At 34.9% G+C, this 18,287-nt stretch overlaps 1 long non-coding RNA gene across 1 annotated transcript in view; it reads right to left on the reverse strand.

Moving 5' to 3' along the window:
- Positions 1-18,287, reverse strand: part of LOC116087544 — a 70,327-nt gene that overhangs the window by 38,399 nt on the left and 13,641 nt on the right. Inside the window, exon 3 of the long non-coding RNA XR_004117467.1 lies at positions 1,868-2,049. This is a non-coding gene — a long non-coding RNA (uncharacterized LOC116087544). The remainder of the gene's footprint in view (positions 1-1,867; positions 2,050-18,287) is intronic.

The following is an 18,287-nucleotide window of genomic DNA, read 5'->3' on the forward strand; positions in this document are numbered from 1 at the left end:
GGTGCACTTGAATAACACGGCTGCTTGCTTTTCAATGGAGAGGAATAAATAACAATTGGTGGTGATTTTACTCCAACATTTTTCTCTTTCAGTTTTTGTATTTGAAATAGCAGCGATTACAGGATAATTAGATCAACTTTGGGTCATTGAACATTTGTGGTTCCGCTTTCTCTTGCTTATAACATGACTCAAGCTTAGGGCAGACAAGGTATAATTGCTTTGTTTTGTTTTGTTCAATTTTTCTTGTGTTTGTCTCTGTTTGGAGAGGTGTGGCTGAATGCCACTGGAAAGAAGTGAGGGAATGAAAGCCACGCTGTCACACAGGCTGACAATCTACAGAGACTTCTGCCTGCTTAAAGAAACAGATGTGGTCAGCCTTACTGTTCTCTTCTGTGTTTTAAGGAAATTTTTATAATCCAAGTGTTTACAGAGTTGTTTTATTTTTAATCCTTCTAGCTATTGGTCAGCTATTATTTAGAAATTATTTTAAAGTATTTGTGGAGGATGTTATGTAAACCTCAGTGCAAATTTACTTGTCATAGAACCTTCTGTGGCTTCCCCCTCCTGTTTTTAGGCCCAGATGCATATTATAGTTGCCCTCCCCGTCATTATTAGGGACGAGCATTACGGTAGTCTACTGGGGAACACTAAAAAGCACACCCCTATATAGTATAGGAATCATCTCATTTGTTTTCTTGCTCCCTCAGTCAGGGAAAAAAAATGAAGCCCTTGGGATCAACAGAATTCTGACAAGTAAAGCACAAAGATGCCAAAAGATAGCAAAACACACACACAATCATATCTCAACTGGAGGAAAGTGACAGACTGGCAAGAAAGCAGTTTGTGGTTCTTCAAATATTCAAGACTAGGATGCATGTGCTAAAAATTGTCCAGACCTCCTTATTATATTTTGTATTTCAGTGTAGCTGGTAAATGGTCCCTCTATTCTATTAGAATAGAGGAAAGGGCTTTCAAACTAGAAGCAGGGAGAAAAGAGGCAGGAGAGACTGAAGATGAGGGGATTTTCCTGTGGATGGTGCCAATAAAGCTGCATGCCTATACTTCTTAGCTTCATTTCTGATTCTCATCCTAAATAAGGGACTATCACCTCTTCTATTTTATTATATCTGCCTCTTTTGGATAATGAGAACTTATAACAGTTAACATATACTAACCAAGTAGGGTTTTAACCAGTCACAGATTATCTTCCCTTTTAATCACCAACTATGGAAATACATTGTGTTTGACATAGTTTTACAAAAATCTGTGATATTGGCATTTGTATTGTTGATCAGACTGATCTACTAATAAGAATGATAACTGAGACCAAGAAAAATATAATTTCTTTTGTCTTTAATTAAAGACAAAGTTTAAAAGATTTTTCTTATCACTTGAAATGTGAAAATTTTAATTTGACATTTTTTATTTCATTTAATCCACTTATATTATAGTCTTCCAATAATACCGTAAAGTCTGAGCAATCAGACAGAGATCTTTGACATTCCCAGATTATGAATGCTAGTACTCAATGCATTTAATAAGTGGAAGCAAATATAAATTTTAGAGTCATTTTAAATATCTCTGATATTTTTATTATTTTATTTTTGTGCCAAGAAAGGAACTCTATAAGGTTTTTACTGAGAAAACTTTTTTAAAAAATGCTTTTTTGAATTTGAACTCTAAAATTAAGGACTATAAATACCCACTCATGACTTATTTGCACATTCAATGTAAAAGCATTATTCAGATTAGATTTAACAGATAAATGGAGAAATTTTTAATCCATTTACACTTCAGCCCAAATTTTTTAATTGTTCTTTAAAAAGTTACAGTGCCTTTAAAATATGTGAAAAAAAATGTCGAGTACCTTGGGTAAGGGTGTTCGTCCGGAAGGACTTCAATGACATCACAGTAAGTGGACCTGTTGACTTTGCTCCTACTTCGAAGTCTGGATCTTCTGCTTTCAGATGATCAGCTTTCCAGGTAGCGGGAAGTCTCTTTGCTTTATGGCTGCCTTTGTAGGGCACATATCATGTGAACAGCAAATATCTGTTGATTGAGCAAGTCAAGAGAAAATTAACACAGAATTCATTTAATTCCTGCACATTGTGATAACATGGTTAGAGAAATGTATTCTAAATACATCAGTGTTATTTTCTTAGCGTCAAGAGTAATTTTTTTGAAACATTAACATAGGCTGTCAAACTTACATCTGTAGATGACTACATAGCTGAAAAAGTGATACTCAGGCAATATTGATATTATACCCCCTCTGTAAAATGCACTGATATTAAAAAATATGCATATATTTATTTAAAAGTCTTAGGTGTGTTCTACTAATGTATACATAAATGTTCCCAGGATTACAGATGTTAAAATACAAATAAAGATATTTGATCAATAGCCAATGATGTTTCTATGACCTCTTAATTCTTGTTGTTTGTTTATACTTAGGATACAATTAATAATCATGACTCTGAGTACCAGTAAGACTATCTGATCCATATCATTTTCTTTTTTTGTAAAATTGTACTATAAAATTTTGCTGTATAAATGGGCATATTTTTTTGTGTTTAAGTAAACCTAACTTGTTTGATTTCCATGGAATTTAGAGCTGAGAACTATAGCCCCATAAAGTCACTGAAATCCCAATAAGAGTAGGTTCCCAGCCATACTTGTTAAACCATTGTTTTTGTTTTAAAATTTCATCTATTTGAGCAATTACACAGAGGATTTTGTTAACACTCATCTCATCAATTTTCTTCCTTAATTTCTGTCAGTTGTTCTTTCAAACAATTTAGAAGAGGTTAAGTTGTTATATTCGTTAGCAGATGGAAGTAAAAATCCACAGAGACTCCTCATTGGGAAGATTAAAACAAATTTTAAAGTGTGTTTCTTGGTTGCTCTGCTTTTATACTAATGTAGCTGACACTCATAGGCAAACTCTGTCAGACAATAAAGGAGCTAGGGACTGAGAACGTCTGCTGTCAATGTACACTATGGAGGTATGTTCTGAGAGACGACTGCTTTCTCTTATAATAATGCATATACTTTTCATAAGGAAGGTTACATTATAGTTTGAACTGGAAATGTACCCCATAGGTTTATGGTTTTGAGCATTTGCTTCCCATATGTTAACAGACCTTTGGGAGGGTGTAAAACCTCTGGGGCATGAAGGCTTTCTAATTGTGGGGTTGGATGGGGGCAGGTGTCTGAAGAATACCCATCTCTGGTACTGGTTTGAGGTCTTGTCCTTCTGGTCCCTGTCAACTGTCTTCCATTGCATGGTGTTGATGTTATGGATGGAGCCACTACAGCGACTGTGGTTTCTTGGCATGACTATACTAAAACCCCTAATCCCATGAGTGAAACTAAAGGTTCTTCTCTCTGAACTGGTTATGACAGACGTTTTTTCACAACAGTTTGTCTGACTGAATTAGTTTGTCTTTAAAATATCTCCTCTTTAGGCTCTTTTCTATTATTAGCTTCAAAATGCTACCTGATTTCTCTTTTCACCATTGCATCTTACTACAAATAGACATCATACCAGCATTTGAGTTGGTGATGATAGATTTCTGTAAGGAATCTCTTGTGTGTATTTAATAGGATGTTCTCCTAAGCCTCCGTATAATTATAATGGCTTAATCCCCACTTTGAGAATATTTAGCAATTGTTCAAGATTAAGAAATGAGGGATTTTAACTTTCTGGGTTAGTGTTACGAGGTGAGAAGCTTCACTCAGCAACAAAGTCTCACTCCAGGCCCAAACCAAAGAACCAACTGCTCACACCTGAAACCTTTAAAACTGTGAATCAAAGGACAATAATTATCTTTATATAAGTTGATCTTTCTGTGGGATGATTTCCAGACATTTGTTACAATGAAGGAAGACAACTACCACAGTTTACATTTAGAAACTGCAATGTGCTCTTTGACAATACTAGCTAAAGGACTATAGGGTGCAAAGGAAATGTGAAAGCTATGTAGAAGTCATCAGATATGTCATCAAAGTCAATATTACAATTAAATTATAGTGAAGAGTTGCCTTCACAGTTAATAACATGGAGAAATGTATTATCTAACAGTTTCTTCTCATCACTGAAAACAGTCATTTTCACTCCATCTTGTATGGACAATCCATTTTGGATATGAATCTCTGGGTTCAAAAGGTAGAGATGCCATGGACCACTATTACATATATGAGTGTGAATATTTTAGGGCTTTTCTATTCTTCATATAGTATGTCCAGTTTTAAAAATTAAACACTTGGGAGTTTTAAATGGCTTCTAGGAAGTCATCTTTTATGCAAGCAAATAGAACCTCAATAAATAAATAAATAAATAAATAAATAAATAATAAATAAATAAATATCGTGTACTTCCTGAGAAACATCACCTAACGTTGTCCTGGGGATCCACATGAGCTTTTATAGATGAGAACTCACACAAATCTTTGCACCTATACACACATGAGCATATATAAGCACATATGGACACACATATACTAAGTAAAAAATAAATTACATTGAAATGAGGGGGAATATTCTACTACAGAACCTGAGACATTTCAGTAGTTCAGGAGATAAGAGCCAGTCAGCTTCAATCTAGGGTCCAAGGCAGATGTCAGTACCCAAAATATAATATAATATTTTTTAGGCATTAGAAAATGAATGTCAGTTGCTATTTTGGCAAATCAATCTCTGTTTTACTGATTTGTTGTTTTGATTGTTTTCTGTGCCTAGCATGCCCCTGTAAGACCTAAAACAGAGCATATGAAGGGCAAAGATGGGTTCAAAAGTGCCACATGAAGCATTGTTATAACTAATAACACAAGCCTCATTAAGATTTTTTTAATTCTCCCTTATTACTGCTTTAAGGATAAAGTGACAATTGCTTTTGTACCATGGGCCATGTACATTACATATAAATCTGAAAATAAGATATGAGAAAACAAAGAAAAAATAAAGAATTATTATGATCAATAATTTAGATTTGCAATGGCTTCAATGTTTCTTTGAAGAATACAGAAGTAAAATCTTTATTTTCCTAAATAATTTTTAAATCTCTAAGCTTCAAGTACATTTTTTTGTCAGGTTTAGAGCAAGATTTTCTCTTGATCTTCGAAAATTAGGTCATACTAAATCTAACAGAATTTATCTATACATTGTAGAAAAAAGTCTGAAAGTTTGGAAACACTTTCCATTTAGATGACAAAAGTAATTATGAAAAGAACAGGCATTAAAACTGAAAAAGTAAACATGGGAAGTACAACATATACAGCAATGTTCATTACGAGATTACAAAAATCACCAATAAAATTAAGAAAAAATAGTTTTCCTTTATAAAATGTAACTCTATAGCCTTAGAAAAATGTGTTTTAACACTTGTTATAATCTTTGCTGCCATTTGAAACTTTGATTACCTCAGATACTCAATGTGGATCTTTGTTAGGTGATCACAGATTGATGGGCTTATTAAGTTCTTTACGTTTCAGTTACATCCATCTTGCTCATGTGGGTCATGTATGACCATGATTATTCATGGATCAGGCTCCTAATTACCATGAGAACTGTTGTCAGTAGAGTGTAAGTTTGCCTTAATAATCCGAGAAGTATAATTAAACAATTAGCTGACCATGCAAATGTGACTTAGTTCTCTCTAGGTGACTAAAACCCAGAACTGATACTGAAAGCTTCCTTCCAGGTCTATGGAGACTTGGGAGCTAGAGGTTTCTTAACAAACCAGCAAACAGCCTTCATACTATCCAACCTCCACCATGTCTAGAATTTTCCTTGTGTAATAGTATAGAAGAGTGGATGTGCTCAGTACAAGGGAGAGAACACTGTACCCAACTATGATTTCTTATACTCCTGTCCTAGTTTAACAAAGATGAACATAGGAAATGTTGCTAATTGAAAAGCCAAGTTTATTAACTGTGATTAAAGTCAAGGAGCATGAATAAAGGAAGAACTTCAGGAGGAATCACCATCCCTGACTTCAAGCTATACTACAGGGCAATAGTGATAAAAATTGCATGGTATTGCTACAGAAACAGAAATGTTGGTCAATGAAATTGAATAGGAGACCCAGAAATAAACCCACACAGCTTGGACACTTGAGTTTTGATAAAGAAGCCAAACCATACAATGAAAAAAAGAAAGCATCTTCAACAAATTGTCCTGGTCTAACTGGATATTTACATGTACAAAAATGCCAATAGAGCAGTATTTATCACCCTGCACAAACTGAAGTCCAAGGGGATCAAGGAGCTAAACATAAAACCAGATCCATTAAATTTCGAGGAAGGAAAGTGGGGAATAGCTCTGAACCCTTTGATATAGAAGGCAATTTCCTGAACAAACCACCAATAGCTCAGGCACTAAGATTGGCAATAAATGTAACCAGGTTAGCAATTTATAAATATAACCTTGTGAAAGTGCAAAGTTTCAGTGGGTCTCGAACAACTGGAGTAGGGCTATCCCCAAAACTTTTGCCTGTATGTGGGAAATGTTCTACTTGGGCTGCCCAGTCTGGCCTCAGTGGGAGAGGATGTGCCTAGCCTCACAGAGACTTAATGTGTGAGGATGGAGTGGGGGAGGAATATCCAGGGAGCCCCCACTTGCTCAGAGGAAATAGGGAGGGGATGTGGGGGAAGCAATGTGGGAGGGGGTGACAAGGAGAGAGGCAGTGAGTAGATGTAAACTGAGTGAAAAATAAAATAAAATAAAATAAAAGATCTAGCTTGCATTTTGAAAAGTGCAATTTGAAAGTTGTTTTGAAAAAAAGTGGTAGAAAAAAATTCCTGAGTGGTTCCTACATTTTATATATTGTTCTCAGTACTTTATGTGATAGTTCATTTGTTTCTCCTGATTGTCATATATTGTAATTACTTCTATTCCTATTTTTCTACACATGGAGAAACTAAGGTTCAAAATATCTAAATCATTTTACTAGGTTCTCCATAGATCCTAAAACCCATAGCAAAATTAATCCCAAATCTATCAGGTTTCAGGACTTGTTGTCTTAATACAAACTCATTACTTGTACATCACTGGAATCCTATTTTAAAGTCTTCAAGTATGACCTAAGAATATACTCATAGAGATTTTAAATGTTCAAAAATAGCTGCTGAATGATTGATTAAATGGTTGAATGAACAGTGGTATTAACTTTAAAATATGAAACCCTTATTCAGTGGAGTACAACAGTGTTCATATCAATAATAAAAGTGTTCAAGCTGCTTATCATACATTTAATCTTATTTGTTCAATACCACAACTCTGTGAGGTTGGCATTTGTACTCTCATTCGACTTATTAATAAAAAAAAAAAAACTGAAGCTCAGTGTTATTGCTTTGTCCAAGTAAATGCAATATTAGGTGCCAAAGTTAAATTGGATACAAGGTTCTCTGGTTGAGCATGCAAATGTACATTCTACTACACACACTATTTATAGGAGTCAATCATACTGAATTTATTACTTCCTCTTTCTGACTTCTTTGCTCATGTTTTAGGAGGAAATATTCTTTACCTATCCTGTTGCGATTCTGTCCAGTCACACAATTGTATAGATGGAGTCATTATTGTGAGCCTTTTGCTGCTCAGCATCCCACGACTGTTCTGGGCTATGTTCATTCCCTATATAAAGCATTCCTTTGGATATTAAATGAATACTAGCTCATCAATATTTTATGAACTTAATCCTCCTGGATATGATAATGTCACACTAATTTTGGTGTGAAATAATGTAACATACTATGCATAGAGAATAATAAAAATGATAAGAAGGTAAACTTCTCAAATTTTAACCTCAGTTCTTCAGGATATAGCCCTTTTTCTTGGCTAGGCTTGAGCTGCCTCATTACCAAATAAAGTCTCTCTATGTGAAGTAGTGAAAAGAAAAACTAAATCTTCAGTCCCCATGCTTAACAGGCAACCTTTGTGTCCCACAGAACTACCCTGAGATCTATTAGCCATAGAGACATGACAGGAACTCCAGAAGAGGCTGTACAACCAATGGTAGGTGGCCCATTAGATGGCAGGTGCCTCAGTGCACATATATTTAAGATGGATGTCAATGCCTTTAGGTCTATAAACTATTAAGTGGCCAATTTTAGTGAGAAGAGAGATAAAGGCCTTCTCTTCTGCAGGAGATGCACAAAAGGTATGCAAGCTGGGTCTTTCTTACAGCAATATGCTTCTCCCTTGTGTAAGCAGAAGGAAGACAGTAGAGAAGAGCTCCCTTCATACTTTTCATCATTTACCTTGGGCACTTTCAGAAGTTCCAGCTTTACCCTGGGTTCTAAATTGTAGTCCTTTCCCAAAGTTTTGACAAATATTTTGTGTATGTTTTATGGAATATTGGCATTGTACCTTATTTCTTAGATATCTCTATAATCCATTAATTTCTAACTACTTCATAGTTTGTGGTAAAATAGCCTCCCCCAAGCCTGTCCATTCTTCATGAAGATCCAGCTCCTGAAGTGCAGCCACAGAAAAAGAAGCCTTCCCCATGGAAAGACAGATATAGCATTACTTTTTAAAGGAAATATTTTTGAAATACATTTAATGGTTCAAGCACTTTGGAAGTGTGGAAACTCTACAATTGAGCTATTTTGTTGTGTCAACAGAATTTTCTTTACTAGTAGGACATAATTTCTCTTACTAATTTATAGTGAGGTTCAAAACAGTTTTAAAAATTAATATTAACAGATTTAATGGAAAGTGCCACCAAGTATTGATAGACATGAAACCGTTCAGAGTGGAAAATGTGCCCCTGTCGATCCAGCTATATACAATTTGAGAGGCACTTCATATAATATTTTCAGAATTTATTTAATGGTGCACCAAATGATTGGTCAAAAAACCTAATCTAGAAGAAAACATAGATCTAGTTAATGTATCACATATATTCAAATATTTTGCTGTGTTTTTTTTTGCTTGAAACAAATCTTATTATATACATTTTAAAACATTTTATGAAATCATTTATTCTGTCTTATATACTCTGATATAAATCGAATTTTTTCAGATATTGTCTTTCTGGTTCTTTCATTAATACTGACCTTGTTATGTAAGTTTATTCCATATTTCTGAGGGTACCATCGCTCATACTGTCTGACTGCTATTTTCTAATAATTGAAAATTTCCGTGTCATTCCACATCTCATACATTTCTTCCTTTCATCTACCTCTGGGTGCTAATGATGAATGATCACATTGAGAAGATTAAGGAAGACTCCCTTCAATGAACACTGGCTAAGCAGACAGGCAGCAGCTGGGAGTCTGACTGAAAAGCAGACAGGATTAGATTGTGGCTAACACTGCAGGATCTCCAGCTCTGATCCACTCCTTACTTCTAGGTATTTTTCAAAGGAAATATATTAGATCCAACAACACACTGTGAGTTTTTCCTGATGATGGCCATTAACTTTTTGATAATTTTGTAGATTTATTTACTTTACTAGAATGTCTAATCCCTATGGTTTTGTGAATATCTGGGGGTATGTCTGGGTCTGATTTTGTATGAATCTTGAAATCTTGAAAAGCCATCGGCCTAGGCTGTGACACTACTACAAGGAGATACAGTCCTTAAGTCCTTAGGAGGAAAGGCTAGTGAAAGGGAGTTCGGCCAATAGGGGTATACACTGGGGACTTCTTTCAGTCTTGGATTCCAGCCCCTATGAGATGACAAGGTTGCTCTACATTAAACTCACCTCCCAACACAGCAGGGCTACCTAATGGGTTAAGACTCTGAAACTCTCAACCTAATCTATAGCCTTAGTTCTTTTTAAAATGTATATCTCAGGTGTTTTCTCATAGTAAGGTTGACTTACACAGAAGCTCAGCTTAAGTACGGATTCAAACAAGTAATATCCAAATATACTAAATGAATTATTTTTCACAGCCTTCTTCCATCCTTGATCATCTCATCTATCAAGAGAAATGAAGAACAAGAAGAGGAGCAGGACACATGACACGCGAACACCAGCATTAGGAAGATGGACATAGGTGAATACTTGGGACTCATTGTCCAGGTAGCTCAGTCTACATGTTGATTTATAAGCCAGTAAGAGAATCTATTTTAAATAAGTAAGTAAATAAAGAAATGTAGTCACTTGAAGAATAATAGCTGAACTTGTTTTTGGTTGCATATCTATGTATGCACAACTGCACAGACAGAGAGAGAGATAGAGAAAGAGGGAGGTGGGGAGAGGGAGCGGGGGAAAGATAGAGGGAGAGAGAAGGAGAGAGAGAGAGAGAAAGAGAGAGAGAGAGAAAGAGAGAGTTTTAAAATGTTGGCATTGACACCTCGTCACTGCAAAATGACTTCCTTTTCCTAGTTTTGGTAGTATGTGATTTTAACGTCATGATACAAATTAATGTTTCTATTCTTTTTAAAAAATATATTTTAATAGAGCAATATGTCTCTTTAATATCAAAAAATAACTTTATTCTACAAAGGCTGATTCAGTGTTAAACTTTTCTTTCATAAATAAAAGACCGTGAATTTTAATGAACTAAAGAGTTTGCTCTGAAGTTTGATGAAACACAATGGCATTAAGCATCACTCACATTGAAATGTGCGGTGACAACTGGCCTGTTACGGTGTCTTTAATAAAGAGACAAACTTCAAATGAAGTCAGGAAGTGAGCTTTGCATACTAACAAAAGTATGACTTTCTGCTCAAAAGTAAACTTGGGAGTTAATAAATTCCATTGAGAAAGAGTTGCTAAAGTACATGAATGCAGGTTTTGGTATAGGTAGTTTGCACGAATTTCTTTGTTTTTTAGTGCTTCACTGTATTTTAGGGCATGTTAACTTTTAGCTCGATGGACATATGAAACACAGATAACATATTCCTTTGTCCAGGGGATGACAAATGTTCTTCAATATCATTCCAGCACTTGTTTTCACTGATGAAATAAATGTCTCTTTTTTTTTGAAGTCTCTTTTTCTTTGTGTTTAGGGATAAGGATAGCGTTTCTATTAGTCACTGCTTTTCATTATTACTAAAACCTCTGTAGAGATGCCCTGACCTTTACATCTCATTCATCTTATCCCCAATAGGGGTGGTACTTAATGGAGAAAATGTTATCAACACAATTTCTATCTTTCTGTACACGTAGGAATTTAATGGCAAACCTTGAACTTCAATTTCTGAAAGGTATTACAGACTGAGACTCTTCTTCCTAGGACTAGCAACTGCGCCATGCTATTTACATCTGCTCTCTAGAATCAAGTGGTATTCAAACATCATCCTTTCCTCACACATCTGAAGATTTCTCATGCATTTGACAAGGGAGGTTAAGAGGTAGGGAGCAGTGAAAGGATTGGAGATTAAAAGCATCAGATTTATTTGACAGAAAAAGGTTGAAGGACAAGGTTGCTATGGGTGATAGAAAGACCACACACTTCACAGCAGAGTGCAAAAGAAATCAAACACACAAGGTGGATTATCACAGTATCTCTGAATGGTTGCTTTAATTCCATAATCTGAATATTAATTTTTCAGCTTTCCTAAGGAGTTAAAGTTATATTGAATACCCTGAGGCTGTGAGGTGCTGACTCATAGAACTTAAACTATCTATTTGTAATTTTCATATATCCAAAAAAGGAGGACAAAATCAGTCAGGGATCTGCCATATCAGTTTCCATTTGAGAGTAATGTCATAGACATTTTACCCTTATTTTATAGACATCTGGAAATCTGTAGAAGTCAGGATCTAGTTCATAAAGAGCACATATTTCTAGTAGAACTACAGATTCTGAGCACATAGCATACTTTCTTGAAAGGAATTTTACAAAGAAGATGCATGGATTTGCAGGAAAGTGACTGACTGGTGATATTTCAGAATTTTCTTTCATGTCAAAGAAGTACCCATGTTAGGCTATTTGTTTCCGTGGTTATGGAATCTGCTTTGTAATTCACAGATATTTCTATTTTTCTTACCATAGAAGAGGCAAGCATTCTTTAGAGCAAATCAAATAGAGTAGAACTCATTATAGTAGCAAAGGGAGAGGAAGTTATGATGATCAAGGCTGGACTTACATGTACAGAGTTAGTTTTATAGTGAACACCACTAGAACCCGCAGATATCACCTTTTCCTCCCTCCCTTCCTCCCTCCCTTCCTTCCTTCCTTCCTTCCTTCCTTCCTTCCTTCCTTCCTGTTTTTTTTTTTTCTTTTTTATTCTAGACTTTTGCACCAGAAGGGATCTGGCATTTAAAATCATACCATTTTTTTTCTGTTTATTAAAATAATGTACCCAGAGAGGTATATGACATATGTTGAGTCAATACTGTATACCTTGTTTGAACCTGTTAAATATGATTACTGCTGTGAACTGTCATCCTGTTTTGCAACCATTGAGACTCTTTCCACTCTGTGTTGTTCTCTGAGTACCACTGAACTTAGGTACCACTTGGATGAGCCACCACCATGCAAATGTTAGACACATGACTCATTCCTAATTTTGGAGTGCAACATATGAATCTGGTTTTCAAATAAGAAACTCTTGCCAGTTTTTACTTTAAACCTGGGGTAGTTGAGACTCATTTGTAACTAACATAGTCTCCTTTTCCTGAAAAACAGAAGTCATTAAGAGATACGAGATGCTATAAAGACAAGAACTCAATCTACATTAGACTGCACTGCATTTGAAAGCTATGTGATTAGGAGTAAAAACAATGTTATTTTGAGGTAAAGAAATGGTTATTAATGTTTTACCATGGGAAACATTTGGAGGAAAAAACTATTCTTTGTAATAAAGTAGAATGCAGATAATATCCCCAAAGAGCTAGGTTACAAATTAGTTGGAAAAGAGGCTGCTTGAAATATGAATATGCTTGTAATATGGAATGTTTTCTTTTCAAAGGTAATGTAACTAAAAAATAATCTTAGACAAAAGTAGGTGTCTGTTCATGAACAGGAATAGGAGAATGTTTCAGAGTACAGAATGTGGAGGCTTTTAGAGCTGAAGGTTGCCATTGATTCCTATCTATCCAGAACACTGCACAATCCCTTGCCCTTTCCTAAAGCCCACAAATGGAGTACAATGCATGCCATTAAACCTTGTAGACAGCTCAGGAATGAGCAGTCTCCAGAGAGGTGAACCTTTAATTGAATTGTAGAGAACATAAAGACTACAAGTACCCATGGTTGGAAATACTTCTGTAAGTGCTAAACAAAGGAAGGAATAAAAGTCCTGAAATTAAATTATCTAATTACATTTGATATCTTATTATATATAAATTCATGCTTTGCTTACTCTTTTACTCTCTCCCTCTCCCCCTCTCCCTGTATGTGTTGGAGGCAGGGAGGTATGAATGGCATGGATCCCCAAGCATTATTCAGAACTCTCAGACTTAGGACTAGAAGTAGCACTATGATAGACTTACTACATTTTTATTCACCCTGGGGGAGAGATACAAGTAGTTAGAACTTGGCTGACTTCTGTAAGCTGTTTTCTTTTGTCTCACATATGGTTCCTACCTCTGAATCTCTCCAGAGAAAGATTTTCTATTTTCTAACATATAATGAAAGTGTTGTATTTTATTGGATTTTTGTTGTTTTGTCAGTAGTGCGGATTGAATTTAAGACCTCACGCCTTCAGGGCAAGCACTGCACCATCTAGCTACAGCATCAAGCCTTCCTGGATGTTCTTAAGGTGTCACTGAGCACTTGCTGCTCTCATAGAGGACCAAAGTTATGTTCTCCACACCCAAACCAACAGCCTACAACTGCTTGTAACTCCAGCTCTAAGGGATTTGATGACCTCTTCTGGCGTCTGTAGAAACCAGCACACATATCCATATATACTTACATAGATACACACACATGCCCATAAATAAAATTGAAACAAAGACCAACTTTTATCATGCAAAATCTTCCAATCTCCTATGTGCTTTCAAAAGCTAGTACTTGAGCATTTATTTGGAAACTCCACATCAACTGGACATGCCAGGTCGACTTAATAGTAAATTGAAAGTACCTGTCTACAGTATTAAGCAATAAAGAATGTGAATGCCAGAACATCTGACCATTCATCAAAGACCCAAAGACCTCCTGGATCAAACTGTACTATTCCCTTTCCTGCACAGCTACCCTGCTCTGGTCCATGGGCGCCATTCCTGATCCATTCATATAGGAATCATTATCTCAGAAATTGTTTGGGGGGCTTCAGTGTAATGTGTACTGTTTTCTTACTGCATGCACATGTGTCTGCTATGTGTCCTCATTTTAGAATGATTGGTTTAATAATATACATAATTATCAGAATAAATTCTAAGACAAGCATAAATTACATCTTGCTCCTTTAAAAGTTTTTATTATTTTTCTGTGATTGGAATGAAACCCAGGACTTTTTGCCTTAGCAAGCAAGTATTCTACAACTGAGTTATATTCCCAGTCACTCTGTCCTGTCAGAACTGGCAATATTTCAGCTAGAAATGAGTGCAATAGCCTGTGTCCTGTGGAAAAGAGATAGGTCAGAAACACTGACTATTGGTAATCTGGTAATAGACCACATATTTGTAATTTGAATACCTGAAATATGAGGCAATCCAGTAACTGCAGTATCATCTAGCTTATTTTTGGCAAATACAATAATCTTTCAACCGTAAAACTATCTCAGACATGGCTTGTAACTTTACCTTTTTAAAATAAACAGAAAATACAGAAGAATAGATTTATTTGTAAAGACTATGTTCTAGAAATGGAATAATATATTGCAGCATCTACCTAAAAGCATTATTTACTTAAGGAGATAAAGTTAACTTTGAGAACCTCTGTGTTATAGACTTTTTCAATCAATTTGGCATGTTTCTGAGCTAAGAGTGGTACATCTCTATCTTTTAATAATGTGCAATATCTTTTAACTTGTTTTAATGCATTTAATTTACTAATTAAATTAATTATTCAAATTAATTATTTCCTTGGGTGCTTGTATTTCAACCTTGACTATCTGATCATCCTAAAGAAATATCAAATATCAAGATTCATAATGATAAATAACTTCAATATTATAGGGATGATTAATCTTAATTCATCTACATGTTAATGGCATAATATGTCACAAATTCCCTTGCAACTATTAAGTACCTACTTCTCTGTGACTCATCCATGTATTTTAGTGTAATCATGCTATATCTATTGTGAACTTTTAGAAGATCTTCTTGGAATATATTTTTCTTTGATCTCCTAGCTCTCCATAAACTGAGCAGTTTAACTCACATGAATATATTTTAAGATAGAAAGAGGACATTTATTAACCAACAGCCAGGAAAATACCCGAAAATGGGCTGATATATGTCGGAGAATACCTAGAGTATTAAAAGATCTCAAAATATTAAATAGCAAAAAATTGCACTTAGCATTAAATAACTAATCACTATGATTTTTGCAAAATCATATATGTAAGTAACATACAGACTGAGTAGGCCTGACTTACATATTTAGAAATATATTCAAAGAATATTAACTCAAAGAAAATTTAAAAGGGGGCTATAATTTGGATAAGAAAACAAGATAAATAAATCAAAGGGTTTGCCATGAGTAAGTATGAAGGAGGAACTGATGTAGTGTATATTATAATCTCAAAAGATTATAATTAAAAATATAGAAAATCATTAAAAATATAGAAATCATTAAAAATATAGAAACTCAAACAAAAAGGGCATACAAAATGAGCAAACATTTCTTAATAGATAAAAAGTATAGGTGAATATCAAATATATAAAAATAATCAATAATCTTACAGTCAGTGAAATGGTTATTAAGGTACAGTGACTCTATCTCAAGTATATTGCAATGCTTATCATTCTAAAATCAAGACATAAGATATATTGATGAAGATATAGGGGGAAAGAAACACACACAAATGGAAGAAATATTCACTAATGCAACCATTGTGCAAATTAATATGATTAGTCATCAACATAGGAATATAACTCTAGAAATCTGAATAGGCATACCAGAGAAACACCTACTCATCCATGACTACTGCAACTTTATTCATTATAGACACAGTGTAAAGACAGGTTTGATGTTCATGCTCAGATGGAAAAACAAAAATACTATATATATATATGTACATATACAAATATATGTATATTTGTATATGTGTCTGTGTATATATAGATATATACATAGACATGGACATATATACCATGTTTATATATATCATATATGCATACATGTATGTATGCATATATAGTATATATATCTGCATGTGTGTACATATGCATTTATGTATATTTTTCCAAACATAAAGTATAATAAAACCATGACATTTGCAAGAAAGTGGATAAGAAAGTTCATGGTGGTAAAAGAATTAAGATAGACTCAGAAACCCAAGTAAAACTTTTTCTCCTCTATGCAAACTAGACTTATACACGCACACACACAAATGTTTTGAAAATAGAAAGGAAACTAAAAGAAGGAAAGAAGAGGAGTGAAATGAGGTAAGGGAAAAACCAGAGAGTATTGGAATCTGTGCTGTGAAAACAGGAGGGTGAATTGAGGAGGAAGGCTAGGCAGAAGTTAGGAGAGGGCAATTATGGATGAATTAAAAACAAAGCATAATAATGTGAGTGGATAAAACTGTCACAATCAAACCCACTGCTTTGTATGCTGTTAAAAATATAACATACAACAAAATCTGTATATTGTCAAGTGCAGCTTAACTGTGAAGAATACAGACTCTCATGGGAAAGTAAAAAGGTATTCAGTTTACAATCTAATGAAATAAATCTGATGTTTCTGGTTCTGTCCACTGCCTTAAGCTAAAGGTTTATGTTGAGGCCTAAATAAAAATTATTTATTTGTTTTCATAGACTGACAATATTTTGAAGAATTTGAGAACAAATGGGAACAATGTAACAGGGTCATATATATATTGCAGCTATGATAATACCATATATAGGTAGAATGAGATTGAGAAACTCTTCACCTCATCAATATGCTAATTAATCAGCAATAATATTTTCTCAATCCTGTGGCCAAATATTTAATTTAGGGTTTTCAGGTCCACTGGATTATGGCAAACCTAAGGAAACACTAATCATAGAGAGGAGAGTATAAGCTGTTTTTCTCAACTAGTGTAGTATGAAGATTCTATTTCTAAACGTGAAATGGATATTATAGCACATGGTGTGTAGCTACTACCATCAGCACAAAGGGAAACATGGCAATGGTTGGCATAAAGAGTACTGTGGTTCTTAGTAACAGCACAGTTGTCAGGTAAGTCCATGGTGATGTTAATGAAGCAATGCATGCTCCCTCATGGAGCAAGGAGGTAGAGTGTCTGAAGATTCTTAACTGAAGCTCCATTCAAAACTAACTCCTGCCCCAACTATCTTCTACATCTTCTTGGGTATTCTAAAATATGTTACAAGTGTTGTAAGTTAGATACTTGTATTACTGACCATGTATCTTCATTTATGTGGAATTCATTACTTGGAAAACATTGAAAGTACTTGCAGTAATTAGATGTGTTATGGGTTAGACTTGTAATGCCCTCCCTACACTAACTTATGTTTTAGGTATTTGCTTCCTAGCTGGTAACACTGTTTAAGGGGGCAAAGGAGAGGTGGCATCAAGTGGTCACTGATCATTGTGGCAATAAATAGATCTTTGAATAATATTCCCATTATCTACCTTCTTGTCTCCTAGGATGTAAACAGCTGCCACATTGTCCCTCTGCCAAATGGACAGTTATTCCTTGGCATGCTTTCCATGATAGCTTAGACTCTGATCCTCAGACCACAAGCTCAAAGAAATCTTTATGTTGTTTCTGTTGGGTATTTGGTAATAGTCTGAGGAAAGTCACCAATATATTATGTGTATAAACTGATGACAAGACCATTCCATTGTATGATTAAAGGGGAGGATTTTTACAATAAATATAAAGAAAAACAAAAACAAAACAAACAAACAAAAAACCAGAGACTTCTGGAACAGCCCAGAACAAAGAAAAAAAGTAGAAGAGTAAACATGGCTAGCAGTAAAGATGTGATACTGAGAGAAAAAGGAAAAGAACACTAAGGGAGATTGAAGGTAGGGAGCAAAGGGGAAGACAAAGAAAGGACAAGAGTAGACAAAAGAGAGAACCAAGAGACCATAGTTGAAATAGCAGGGTTATAAGGAGAAGGTGAATGGGGACAGGGAGATAAAAGTCTGTTACTTGGGGAACTTTAGGGGAGAAGGTAGATGAGAAGAGCTGAGAAAATCTATGATGCCAGCACTGACTCTGAAATGTATAACAGGTAGTTGTAGTATTGATTGAGGTTT

The sequence above is a fragment of the Mastomys coucha genome, unplaced genomic scaffold (assembly GCF_008632895.1).
Source record: "Mastomys coucha isolate ucsf_1 unplaced genomic scaffold, UCSF_Mcou_1 pScaffold13, whole genome shotgun sequence".
Lineage (NCBI taxonomy): Eukaryota > Metazoa > Chordata > Mammalia > Rodentia > Muridae > Mastomys > Mastomys coucha.